Source organism: Nicotiana sylvestris, chromosome 3 (genome assembly GCF_000393655.2).
Source record: "Nicotiana sylvestris chromosome 3, ASM39365v2, whole genome shotgun sequence".
In the NCBI taxonomy this organism is placed as follows: Eukaryota; Viridiplantae; Streptophyta; class Magnoliopsida; order Solanales; family Solanaceae; genus Nicotiana; species Nicotiana sylvestris.
The window spans coordinates 68,963,338-68,975,425 of NC_091059.1; positions in this window are offsets into that span (position 1 = coordinate 68,963,338).

Here is a 12,088-nt window from a genome sequence, read left to right on the forward strand (position 1 = left end):
ATCGAGGGGGTTCGTATGGATAACAGTTATAATAAAATTAACGGAGGCTCTTTATGGCTAATGATAAGAAGTAAATGACGAACAAATATGAAGGTAATGAATGAAAGCAATAATATCAAGAGAATATGTAAGACACCCAAGAGAATATTCTTGTATAAATCTTGTGGAGCAACTGAAGCAACATGGCTTTACAAAATAACAAGGATCCCCTTTATATAGGAGGGAAATCCCAACATATTACAAAATACATTAATGACAAAGAAGCGGAGATGGGACAGCTAGATGACACCCTGATTCGGGTTTAGAGTAGCTCACTAGACTCTGTCAGTCCTTGCCGTGTACCTTGGGAACTTTCCATTTCTACCATTGACATAATCATTACTGCCTCAAGGTTGAGTGTCGACAACCCTCGAGGGAGGATACTCGGCCGTGGCCTCGAGCCCTCGAGGCGATCTTTCGAAGTGCCTTAATGGCAAGAAATTGGACCCTCCGATTTCATCGTATACAGATAATCCCCGCATTTCCTAGAACAAAGCGATAGGAAACGATTATGAGCTTCTATTCCGAGGGCATCAGCGCTGTGAGGTCATCTTATCAGAGCATTAAATGCCATGCCCAAAAAATCGCGCAAGGGTCGCCATCAAACACGACTATCGAGAAGCCCACGAACCACTACTAGTTCGTCCCTTCCACTTCCCACACAGCTCCTATAAATATACCAATTGTTGGATAATTCTTACTTTCTCAACTACTTCAGATTTGCAAAGCCAGACCCATCCCTACTTGCACCCTTTCTTCTTACTTTCTCAGAGAAATTTCACCATCATCATGGCTAGAACCTCCAGGATGGTTCCTCGGAAAGATGAGGCTGCCTCTTCATCTCGAACATCTAAATGGAAACCCAAAGTGATACCCACCTTGGGATAATGTACTCCCACCGAGCTTGATATGTCAAAGGACTTTACCATCGATAAAACTTTATCCACACCGGGCCGATGCGAATACGTGTCTCGATACATTAGTGTTGTGACCAACATAGGGATGGTGAAGAAAGACTACTAATGGAGGGAGGCAGTGGAGGTGGAGATTCCCAGCCCTGATGAGAATATAACGGATCATAAGGCTGGCTTCCTTCACGTATATACTTACCCGTTCACTTTGGGTCCTATCGCTGTTGTTGTTGTTGATGTCGTTGGTGGTTCGAGGTGATGAGATAGGAGGGCCGACTTCTTCTAACTTAGGAGGATGTTTGGACTCTAAACTACTGCTCAGGAGAGCGTTCGAACTATACACCGCTGCTCACTCCCCTACCCTGGCCTGGTGTGGCACCTCATCCCTTTGGTTTTTCAAGTGATAAAATGGCACCACCGGCCATTAGACTTGCACGACACAATGTCTCGGAAGGCGAACCTAGATCAGTCGTGCAAGTAGGGATGTTTCCCGCCGAATCTTCAACCTCTGGCTTCGGCGGGCTATGTCTCTTTTTTCTGCTTCTTTTGCGTCACTTTCCTCCTCTTCATCTTCGCCTTTTCCTCTTCTTCATCTTCGCCCTCGGAGATATTATTTCGAAGGACCGAGTTGAAACCCTAGAGGAGGTGGCGGTCGAAGATATTGTCGCCGAGGATATGTGCCCGAGGAGGTGGTGCTTGAAGATACTACTGCTGAGGAGGAACCTTTGGGAGTAGGCAAGATTTTAAGCTTCTGCTATATGTGTACTTTTTCTCTTCTTTGTTTCTGTGTAAGGACCCGTCGTAGGCTTTTGTAACCATATGTTGTGACCCCTCGAGGGCTTCTGTAATAAAGTGTTTTCTGAATAAAGAAGTTTCTTTAATTTTGTTGTCGATGCTTACTGTATTCCCTTTTATTTACGTTTATAGGGACTCTGAATGTATGACTCTACCGGTTGCTGCCAATATCGAGCCCAGACGCAAGTGTTTTTTATGACTTTAAACTTACCAATATGGCCTCTCGTGGAACCTTTCGCCGTTACTTGGATCGAGCCTGGACTAAACCGATGAACTCGGGTCGTCGAGACCCTTACTTCGAGTTGAATGAAAGTAATGCTTCGAGCCTTGAGACCGTGACTTATCACTTAGGCTCTGCGATAATCTTTGAAGGGAAGTTAGCTCGGATGCCCTAGGATAGGGACTGCCTTTGAGCTTTCGAGGGTAGTCCCCGAGTGGAGGTCCGCTCAAATCCGGACCACCTGGAAACTTGTTTTGAACTTAGTGTAGATAATCTTAAGGTGCTATAGATAGATCCCGGAAGGGGTTTGCCCAAATTTAGATGGCATCCTAGGACCAAGTCCATGTGGGCGGAGCTTAAATGCTTGTTTCCTTGGAGCCTCTTTTTTGGAGAAAGTCCCCGAGGTCGGGTACTATCTTGAGACTTTAATGATGTCATTGGCTTCCTGGAGCCTAACCTTTTTCTGATAGAGGCCCTCAAGGTCAGGTACCACCTCGGGACTGGCAATGATGCTGTTGGTTTTTTAGAGCCTAACTTTTCTTTGATGGAGGTCCTCGAGGTCGGGTACCACCTCAGGACTGGCGATGATGCCGTTGGCTTTTTAGAGCCTAACTTTTCTTTGTTGGAGGTCCTTGATCGCTTCAAACTCCACACTACTAAAAAGTAGGAAGAGAGGGTCGCAATAGTTTTTACCCGATATGAGGGTCGGGATCGATTTCCACAGGGAGCTAGGAATGGAGTTGAGTATCTATCTAGACTAGAAGTGTGTATTTGTTCCAAATGTCACTTCCATCCATTTTTGGGTTTTTAGATTATAAACTACTATTACCAAGCTATTAATTGAAATTAGATTATGCTACGAGATAATTGTTAAGTTATATCTAATGGGAAGAAGGGCACTAGGGTCGTGACATTACCTAGGTGGCTAATTGGCGGGTAGAAGTTATTAAAGTTCGATTGACATAATTGGGGATTATGCTATAACCGTTGCACAATTTTACCCACTCTTACACCTCTCGGTAAAGAGAGTGATTTTGCCTAATTGACTCTCTTGAGACCAAATGGGTAGGCAAATTAGATCAAGCAACTAAGGTTCAAGTAGGGTGATCACTCTCTCGAGATTTAACCCGTTAACTGGGACTATCAATTCTCTTGAGTCCATCTCAATTTCTTGTTGGGTCAATTTTGGAGACTTAGGCTCTCTTTCTCAAGAAGAGCCAAGTCAACTTAGCACAAACCGGTATTTGCAACCACCAATTCATAGATTAAACCATAAAATTGACCCAAATAACAAATACCCATAGTTAATCTAACAATAGATGGCAACACCCATCAATTACCCACACTAGGGTTGAGCCACAACCCTAGCTAATGGGTTTAGCTACTCATGCTTGAAGAAGAAAATAAAGAAATAGATGAAGAATAAGGCATATTAATTAAATGCTAATATAAATACAAAGAATCTATCGTTAATTTGAAGCTAAGATGCCAAAAATGGCTACAAATGAGGTTCCCACGAGCGCAACTCAGTTCTGATATATCTGATGACCTAAAAAATGGTAAAATATTCTATTTATACTAGGCTAGAAAAACTGGACAAAAATACCCCTGCGGGGTTAGTGCGGGCCGCATAAAATGGACCGCGGCCGCACTAGGCTCTTGGACTTCAATTCTGGGCTTTCTGAACTTGGGCTTCGCAGACCGCGTAGAATGGACCGCGGCCGCGGAGGCAGCTGTCGCGGTTCGCACATCATAACCGCGGACCGCATTGTTATTTCCCATCTCTCTGAATATCTCTTCCGCGGACCACACAAAAAGGTAGCGCGGTCGCGGAGCCTTCACCGCGGACCGCAAAATGTGTACCACGGCCGCGTTACCTGAAGCCCATTTTTGCCAACTCTCTGAACCTCCTTCCGTGGATCGCACAAAAAGGTAGCGCGGCCGCGGAGCCTTCACCGCGGACCGTGAAATGTGTACCGCGGCCGCGTTGCCTGAAGCCTATTTTTTTCTTCTCTGAATCACCTAGTGCGGCCACATTCAACTTTGTGCGGTCCACACTAGGCTTGTTTACCCTCAGTTTACTGTGTGTTTGATACTTGAGCAGGTTTTACTCCTTTTGAGCCCATCTTTGACATTTCGTCACTTTGTCGATCAAACCTGCAATCAAACACAACTTATGAGCCTTTTGGGACTATTTTATAACAATTTATAATCAAGCATAGGCAAGAAGGAGCATGAAACTCGTTAAAATCCCTACTTATCAACTCCCCCAAACTTAAGCCTTTGCTTGTCCTCAAGCAAACAAAATAAGACCCGCCCCTTAAGGAAAAATCCAAGTATTTCGAACTATCCTAAAGTAACCTCAACAAGCACCAATTGGGACTAACAATTGCTCTCAATACGAATGAATCATTAACAACATTTAAACTTTGAAAAACTATGGATCAAGTGTGACACAAGAGCATCAAGAGTTTACTCATTACATCAAAGAGCTTTCTCAATTACTTTGGTCATTGTGGAACCCAAACTCACACATCCTCAACTCTACCTAAGCAAACCTCACCTTTTAGAGTATTAACACACAAACCGAGGTTAATGGGAATTCACTAATCTCTCTCAAGGAAAAGTCACAAGTCCGGATTTAAATACCATATGCTTGCCCCTCATGTAATTATCCACTAATGTAAGTGTCCTTCAACTCAAGATCATATAGGGCTTTTGAGGAGTCAATGTGAAAGCTTTTGGTTCAGGGTAGGAAAAGTTTGGTCTAGATGGGTTCCATCTTCCCTTAAGCACTTCTTTTGATTCATCTGGCACAATTCTCTTGACTCTTTGAGTATCTCACTTCTTTTTAAGGGGTTAGAGAGACGTAACGTCACTCTTTTTATTGCACTTCAAAGCATTTCTCCTTTTTCAACTTTTTCCATACCTTTGTCTCTTTTTTTTGAATCCTTTTTTATTCTTTTCACATTGGGCTTTCTTTTTGTCTTTTTCTTTTATTTTCTTTTTAATTGCCTTCCTTTTCTTCGCTTTAGTACCTTTTACCACTTGTTCCTTCTCTCGTCTCTCCCCCCAAACTTAGACTTTTGCCATTTCTCAAGGGAAGATCGGGTGCCGAAAGAGGGTATATTTTAGAATGGATATAGGCTGATAGTATTGGTTCTTGAAAGAAAAAGGTATAAGGCTCAAAAGGGTTAACTACGGAGTATATCATTGGTGGGCTATGGAATTGTTCAACTATCATTTGGATCAAGGAGAGCCTATAATCACTTCTCAAGCCAAATTTCACTTAAGATTTTGCCTCAACAGACATTCAGGGCAAGTTCTAGACCATTGGCTCGGAACATGGACTCACAATTCAATTTCTCACCACACAAGCTCAAGGATTGCTAAAGACATAGATTTGGGGACCCACAACAACCTTAGACACGATTTGAGCACACAATGGTCTCGAAAGACCACATGATGATTGTTTGGTCAACACAAGAGTCTCAAGGTCATGGCTTTCACCATCTTAAACATGACTTGTCTTTGACCATGGGATCAAAGGCAACTGTATTAGGCCCAAGTGAAGCTTTGCTTTAGGAAATCTTAACTACAAGCTACCAAAAATAGAAACAAAAACGGACTCAAACCCATAAAAAGGTTGTCACGCCATCCATCATCGGGAAGAGCCACCCGGTTCATACAATACTCCACCTTTGAAAATAACCGTGGCATTAAGAAAACCAAAGGCTTATTGAAAGCGCCAAAAACAAAACAAAAAGCTACGAGCCTATCTAAGGAAGTAAAAACAATTTTTTTTTTACGAAAATAGAAAATAGAATGAATGTGTACAATAGGGAATTTGAATATACAACGGGGATGAATATATACAATAATGTAACTTTATATACAGACCAAATGAAAGATAAAAAGTGTGATAAAAGTAACTAAACATAAAATTATATGCAGACCAAAGATGAAAATCAAAAAGACATAAAATATAACAATATATACAATCATCTAAAAATGTAGGGTGCACCCCCTCAAATAAAAGCTGGCATTGTCCCCAATGCCAACTAAAAAAATAAGCACCAAAAAGTATAAGGAAATGATATGGGAACTCCCTAAGCTGTGTCCGTCTGCATGGGATCATCAGTGGTCCCTAGGTCCTCTGTATGCGCGGGAACCTCAGACTGGTTCCCGGTCTCCTGCTGCTCAGCTGCTGGGACTGGGGCCTGGACCTGGACGGGCTGAATATTAGGAACATCCTGTGGCTAACTGGAGGGAACCTCCGGTGGGTCCACCAATTGGATGATCGCCTCATATGCACTAGGGAGCTTTCTCTTCTTCTTTGGAAGCCTCTGCATCTGCTCCTGCGGTGGCTCTGCTGCTGGTACTGCTGCTGGAGCTGGATCCTCAAATAGCAAGTCTAAAGGCAGCTGGTCTGCCTTCAGTTTGTCCATATCCACTCTAAGATCTTTCATAGACTCCTTGGAAGCCCGTGTTTTGCGCAGCTTCTTGTGCTCCCTAGCAAGCTCCTTCAGGGCCTTGCCATGTGAATCTACTGCCTTAGCCAAGGCACCCTGAGTACTAATGATCTTTTCCTGGTTCTCCAGGATCTTCTTCAATGTATCCTCAATGGCCTGTGGAAGCTGTGCTGGCTGCGGTGCCGACTGAGCCACAATGGTAGAAGTAAAGATGGACAACTTGGATGACGCAGCTGACATCTAGTTGTTCAAGATATGAAGTGTCTGGCTCAGCTGGTGGGCAGTGATAGGATGGGCCCGGGAAGATGGAATCCCGGGGCTAGCAGAAGTAGAGGGACCAACAGTAGTGGAAGGTTCGGGAGGCATGTCAGCAACTATGGAAGCATGCTCATTGGAGGGCTCTACCGCAACCGGCTCTTCAGACTGGCTGGTTGGGGCAGAAGCAGGCGGCTTGTAATTTTTGTCCTTGGGGTTGTCTGACCCTTTCAGACTGTACCATGAAAACGGAGCCACATGTTTGACCTTGATGTCAAAAGGTCTCTTCTCCACCTCCAGGTCCCTGAAATACATAGTGATGGTGCTGGGAAAAGGGAGTTCCGATCATGCTCAACCCCCACTACATAAATGATGCGGGACATCACATTGCCCATGTTGATAGGGTATCCCGCCATAATAGATGCAACAAGAACAGCCCGGGCAAGCGGAATAGTCTGATCATGGGTAGTTGGGTCGAGCCGACTGCACACAAAAGTCAATCACCCCCTAGCCTCAAAGTTAAAAGTCCTTCAAAGTATTTTGACCCCTGCTTGCAACCACTCTGGAACCGTACCCGGGACTACCAGGTATGAGGCTAACCACGGACGAACCTCCTCGCCCATTACCAGCTTTTCATTGTAAAGGGACTCATCTTCTTCATTGAACCCCAGGTATTCATTTAGTGCCTTCCCGGTAAATACCACATTTTTGTTTCCCACTTTGGTAACTGTAGTGCCCTTCAAGATGTGGGCCACATTACTATAAAACTCCTTGACCATGTGCTCATTCGCCTTTACACAATTATCTTTGAAGTGTTCCCAAACCACTCGAGCTCGAAACTGTCTATGTACATTGGGGTGTAAGGGTAGAAGGTCTTTGTCAATGAAGCTCCTCTCAAAAATCAACTTTCGTGCTGGCCACCATTCCCTAAACTTATGGAACGCAACCTGGCTGACGAATCTATCTTCCCAAATAGCGGGATTTCAAGTCGGGTCAACACCCCCAACTTGAGACACACCACCCCCAGGTAACTCCCCATCTCCCTCATTACCTCTAGCACCCTCTCCAGATATTGACGTTGTGGGAGAGGTAGAGTATTCATCCCCACTACCTTCTGCTGAGCCCTCAGACGACCCAAAAGAAATGTTGATTGAAGCTCGAGCATCGGGGGAAGATGGAGGAGTGTCTCTATGTATGGCGTTCTCCGGATACGGGATGTATAGTGGGACTGAATCTGAAGAGATATCCCGGGAGGGCTCGTACTCACTCCCCGAGTAGTCAATGGCTCTGTCGGCCGCTTTGATTGCTTTCCTCATGTCCTTTATGTTTTTTCTAGCCTGGGGAGTGAGTTTTACCATCCTTTGCTTCCTTCCTCGGGAGGAACTACCTCGGCCGGGTTGTTTTGAGCCTTTCCCTCTTTGTTTAAACATTGCCTGCAAGCATAAACATCTAGCTTTGTTTGTATCAACACAGACAATGAAAGATTTGTGGAAAATGAATTGCAGAACAGAAGATCAAAAGTTGCAAAACATATTGCAGAAACAATGTACCGCGGCCCGCACAAAAAGGAGTGCGGCCGTATTGGGTGCACCTCGGACCACAACAAATCCACCGCGGTCCGCATTGGGGTAGGGTCTAGAAAACTACTCCTCTGAATCTCTCCACCACGGTCCGCACAAAGTGGTATCGCGGCTGCGGTGGGCCAACGCGGACCGCACTAAGTGCAATATAGCCACGCTGGGCACAAGTCAACTTTCAGACACATGAGTACTGCGATCTGCACAAAATGGTACTGCGGACCGCGTTAGGGTACCGCGGACCGCACAAAAGCTACCGCGGTCCGCGAAGGGTGCTTAGTTCAGGCACTAAGTTAGGGTTTTCAATTTTTGCATTTTTGTTCAAGTTTTCACCTATTTTGTCCCTACTCAATTTATCCAGTCATTATGCATATTAAGCACCCCAGAACTAACACTTAAACCAACCTAAGCTAACAAAAATAGAGAAAACAGGACGAAAAAGAAGTTACAGGCTAATAGTAATAAAATAAAAACAAAATTAATCAATTAAACGAACAAGGAATGAGTGAAATATTACCAGATGTGAAGATGAAATGCAATTAGTCAGTCTAAGCAAGAATTACGGTCACAAGAGAGTATGAATAGTAGCTTTTAGGTCTCTGAGTGTTAAAATTTTGTAAAGTGTAAATGGTGACCCCTGAGATCTATTTATAGAAAAGGATATGGGACCCAGTATTACCTACCAGCACAGCCGCACAAAATGGACCACGAACCGTGCTGGGTTTATTCAGAAGAAGCTTGAGAAGGCAACCTCCGCGGTCCGCACAAAACCAGACCGCGGCCGCGGTGGTCCACCGCGGACCGCACTAAATGGAATGCGGCCGCGGTGGCAAACTTCAGAGAGTACCTCACTTGGTCTTCACCAGTGTGGACCGCACAACGTGCAATGCGGCCACACTGGCAAACTTCAGAGACTGTTCAATTTTTCCAAAATGTTTTGCACTGCATCAACACAATCCCTGCAACATCTCACAAACAATTAGCTTAAAAATCAATCCTAAATTGCAAAGAAAATCAGAGAAAACAAGAAGAAAAAGACATGGGTTGCCTCCCAAGAAGCGCCTGATTTAAAGTCGCGGCACGATGCATGTTACCATCACATCACTTTAGATGAAGAAGCACCACCACGTGGCTGTCATCAATTTTTCCAAGATAATGCTTGACCCGGTGCCCATTAACTCTGAAAACTTCACCATTTTTGTTCCTTAGATTAAGAGCACCAAATGGGGTCACGAACACAACTTCAAATGGCCCACTCCACTTTGATTTGAGCTTACCCGGAAACAGACGTAACCGAGAATTGAACAAGAGAACCATATCTCCAACCTTGAACTCCTTACCCCGAGCATATTTGTCATGAAGGTACTTCATTTTGTCCTTATACAAGGATGAATTTGAGTAGGCATGGAATCTAAACTCATCGAGCTCATTGAGTTGTTCAACACGAAGATTTGCAGCAACATCCCATTCTAAATTCAACTTCCTCAAAGCCCACATGGCCTTGTTCTCTAACTCAACCGGAAAATGACAAGCTTTTCCAAACACCAAACGATACGGAGACATACCAATCGGAGTTTTGTAAGCCGTCCGATAAGCCAATGGAGCGTCATCCAACTTTTTCGACCAATCGGTCCTATTTGCATTAACCGTCTTTGACAAGATACTTTTAATTTCTTTGTTGGAGACTTCCACTTGACCACTAGCTTGAGGGTGATAAGGGGTAGAAACCTTATGATTGACACCATACTTGGAAAGTAATGTGTCAAAAGCTTTATTGCAAAAGTGAGAATCCCCCATCACTAATAATCGCATGAGTAGTGCCAAACCTTGTGAAGATGCTCTTTTTAAGAAATGCAACAACACTTCGGGCTTCATTGTTAGGCAAATCCACAGCTTCAACCCATTTTGAGACATAGTCAACCACCAGGAGAATGTAAGTGTTCCCACAAGAGCTAACAAATGGACCCATGAAATCAATGCCCCAAACATCAAAGATATCCACTTCGAGAATCATATTGAGAGTCATCTCATCCCTTTTTGAAATTCCGCCTGCTCTTTGGCACTCGTCACACCTCTTCGCCAATTCGCCCGCATCTTTGAACAAAGTGGGCCAATAGAATCCACAACTAAGAACTTTCGAGGCGGTCCTCACCCCACCATGATGGACACCATAGGGTGAAGAATGGCAAGCCTCTAAGATACTCAATTGTTCTTCCTCCGGGACACATCTACGAATCACACCATCCGTGCAAATCTTGAACAAGTATGGCTCATCCTAATAGAAATCCAAACTATCCCACTTGAGCTTCTTCCTTTGGTTAGAAGAGAGCTCACACAGGATTATTTCGGTCACAAGGTAATTGGCAACATCGACAAACCATGGCATATCCTTCATTGACACCGCAAGGAGTTGTTCATTGGGAAATGAATCATTGATCTCAAGGCCGTCACAAGGCCTCCCCTCCTCCTCCAAACGGGACAAGTGGTCCGCCAGTTGATTCTCACTACCCTTCCGGTCAATAATTTCTAGATCAAACTCTTAAAGAAGTAACACCCATCTCATCAATCTCGCATTGGAGTCTTTCTTGGTCATCAAATACCTAAGGGCGGCATGGTCGGTGTGCACTATAACTTTGGCCCCATAAGGTAAGGTCGAAACTTTTACATAGCAAACACAATAGCCAACAACTCTTTCTCGGTGGCTGTATAGTTCCTTTGAGCCTCATTCATGGTCTTGCTTGCATAATACACCAGATGAAACATCTTGTTGATTCTTTTGCCCAAAATATCCCCAACTGCAACGTCACTAGCATCACACATGAGCTCGAAAGGCAAGCTCCAATTTGGCACGGTAATGATGGGGGTAGAACTCAACTTGAGCTTGAGAAGCTCTAATGCTTGCATAAAACTCTCGTCGAACAAGAACTTTGCATCTTTCTCGAGCAACTTGCACAAAGGGTGTACCACTTTAGAAAAATCCTTTATGAACCTCCGGTAAAAACCCGCGTGCCTAAGAAAACTCCTCACCCTTTGACAAAAATAGGGGGAAGAAGCCTTGAAATCACTTCTATCTTGGCTTTGTCAACCTCAATTCCTCACTTCGAGATTTTGTGACCCAACATTATACACTCTTCAACCATGAAATGACATTTTTCCTAATTGAGTACGAGGTTTGTGTCTTCACACCGGGCCAATACTCTATCCAGATTTTTCAGACACTCATCAAAAGAATCCCCAGCCACACTGAAATCATCCATGAAAACCTCCAAGATATCCTCCACCATGTCGGTGAAAATAGCCATCATGCAACATTGGAAGGTTGCCGGAGCATTACACAATCTGAATGGCATTCGAGAGAAGGCGAATGTGCCATAGGGACATGTAAAAGTTGTCTTCTTTTGGTCCTCCGGGGCAATTAAAATTTGATTGTACCCTGAGTAACCATCCAAGAAGCAATAGAAAGCACACCCCGCAAGATGATCTAACATTTGGTCAACGAATGGCAATGGGAAATGATCTTTTCGGGTTACCTTGTTTAGCTTTCGGTAGTCCATACATACTTTCCACCCGGTGACCATGCGAGTAGGAATAAGTTCATTGTTGTCATTGGCCACCATAGTCATACCACCTTTCTTCGGCACACATTGCACCGGAGAAGTCCAATAACTGTCAAAAATAGGATAAACCACACCGGCGTCCAACCACTTGATAACCTCTTTCTTCACCACTTCTTGCATCGCCTTATTTAATCTTCTTTGATGCTCCAAGGAAGGCTTTGCATCCTCCTCCAAGATGATTTTGTGCATGCAAAATGCGGGG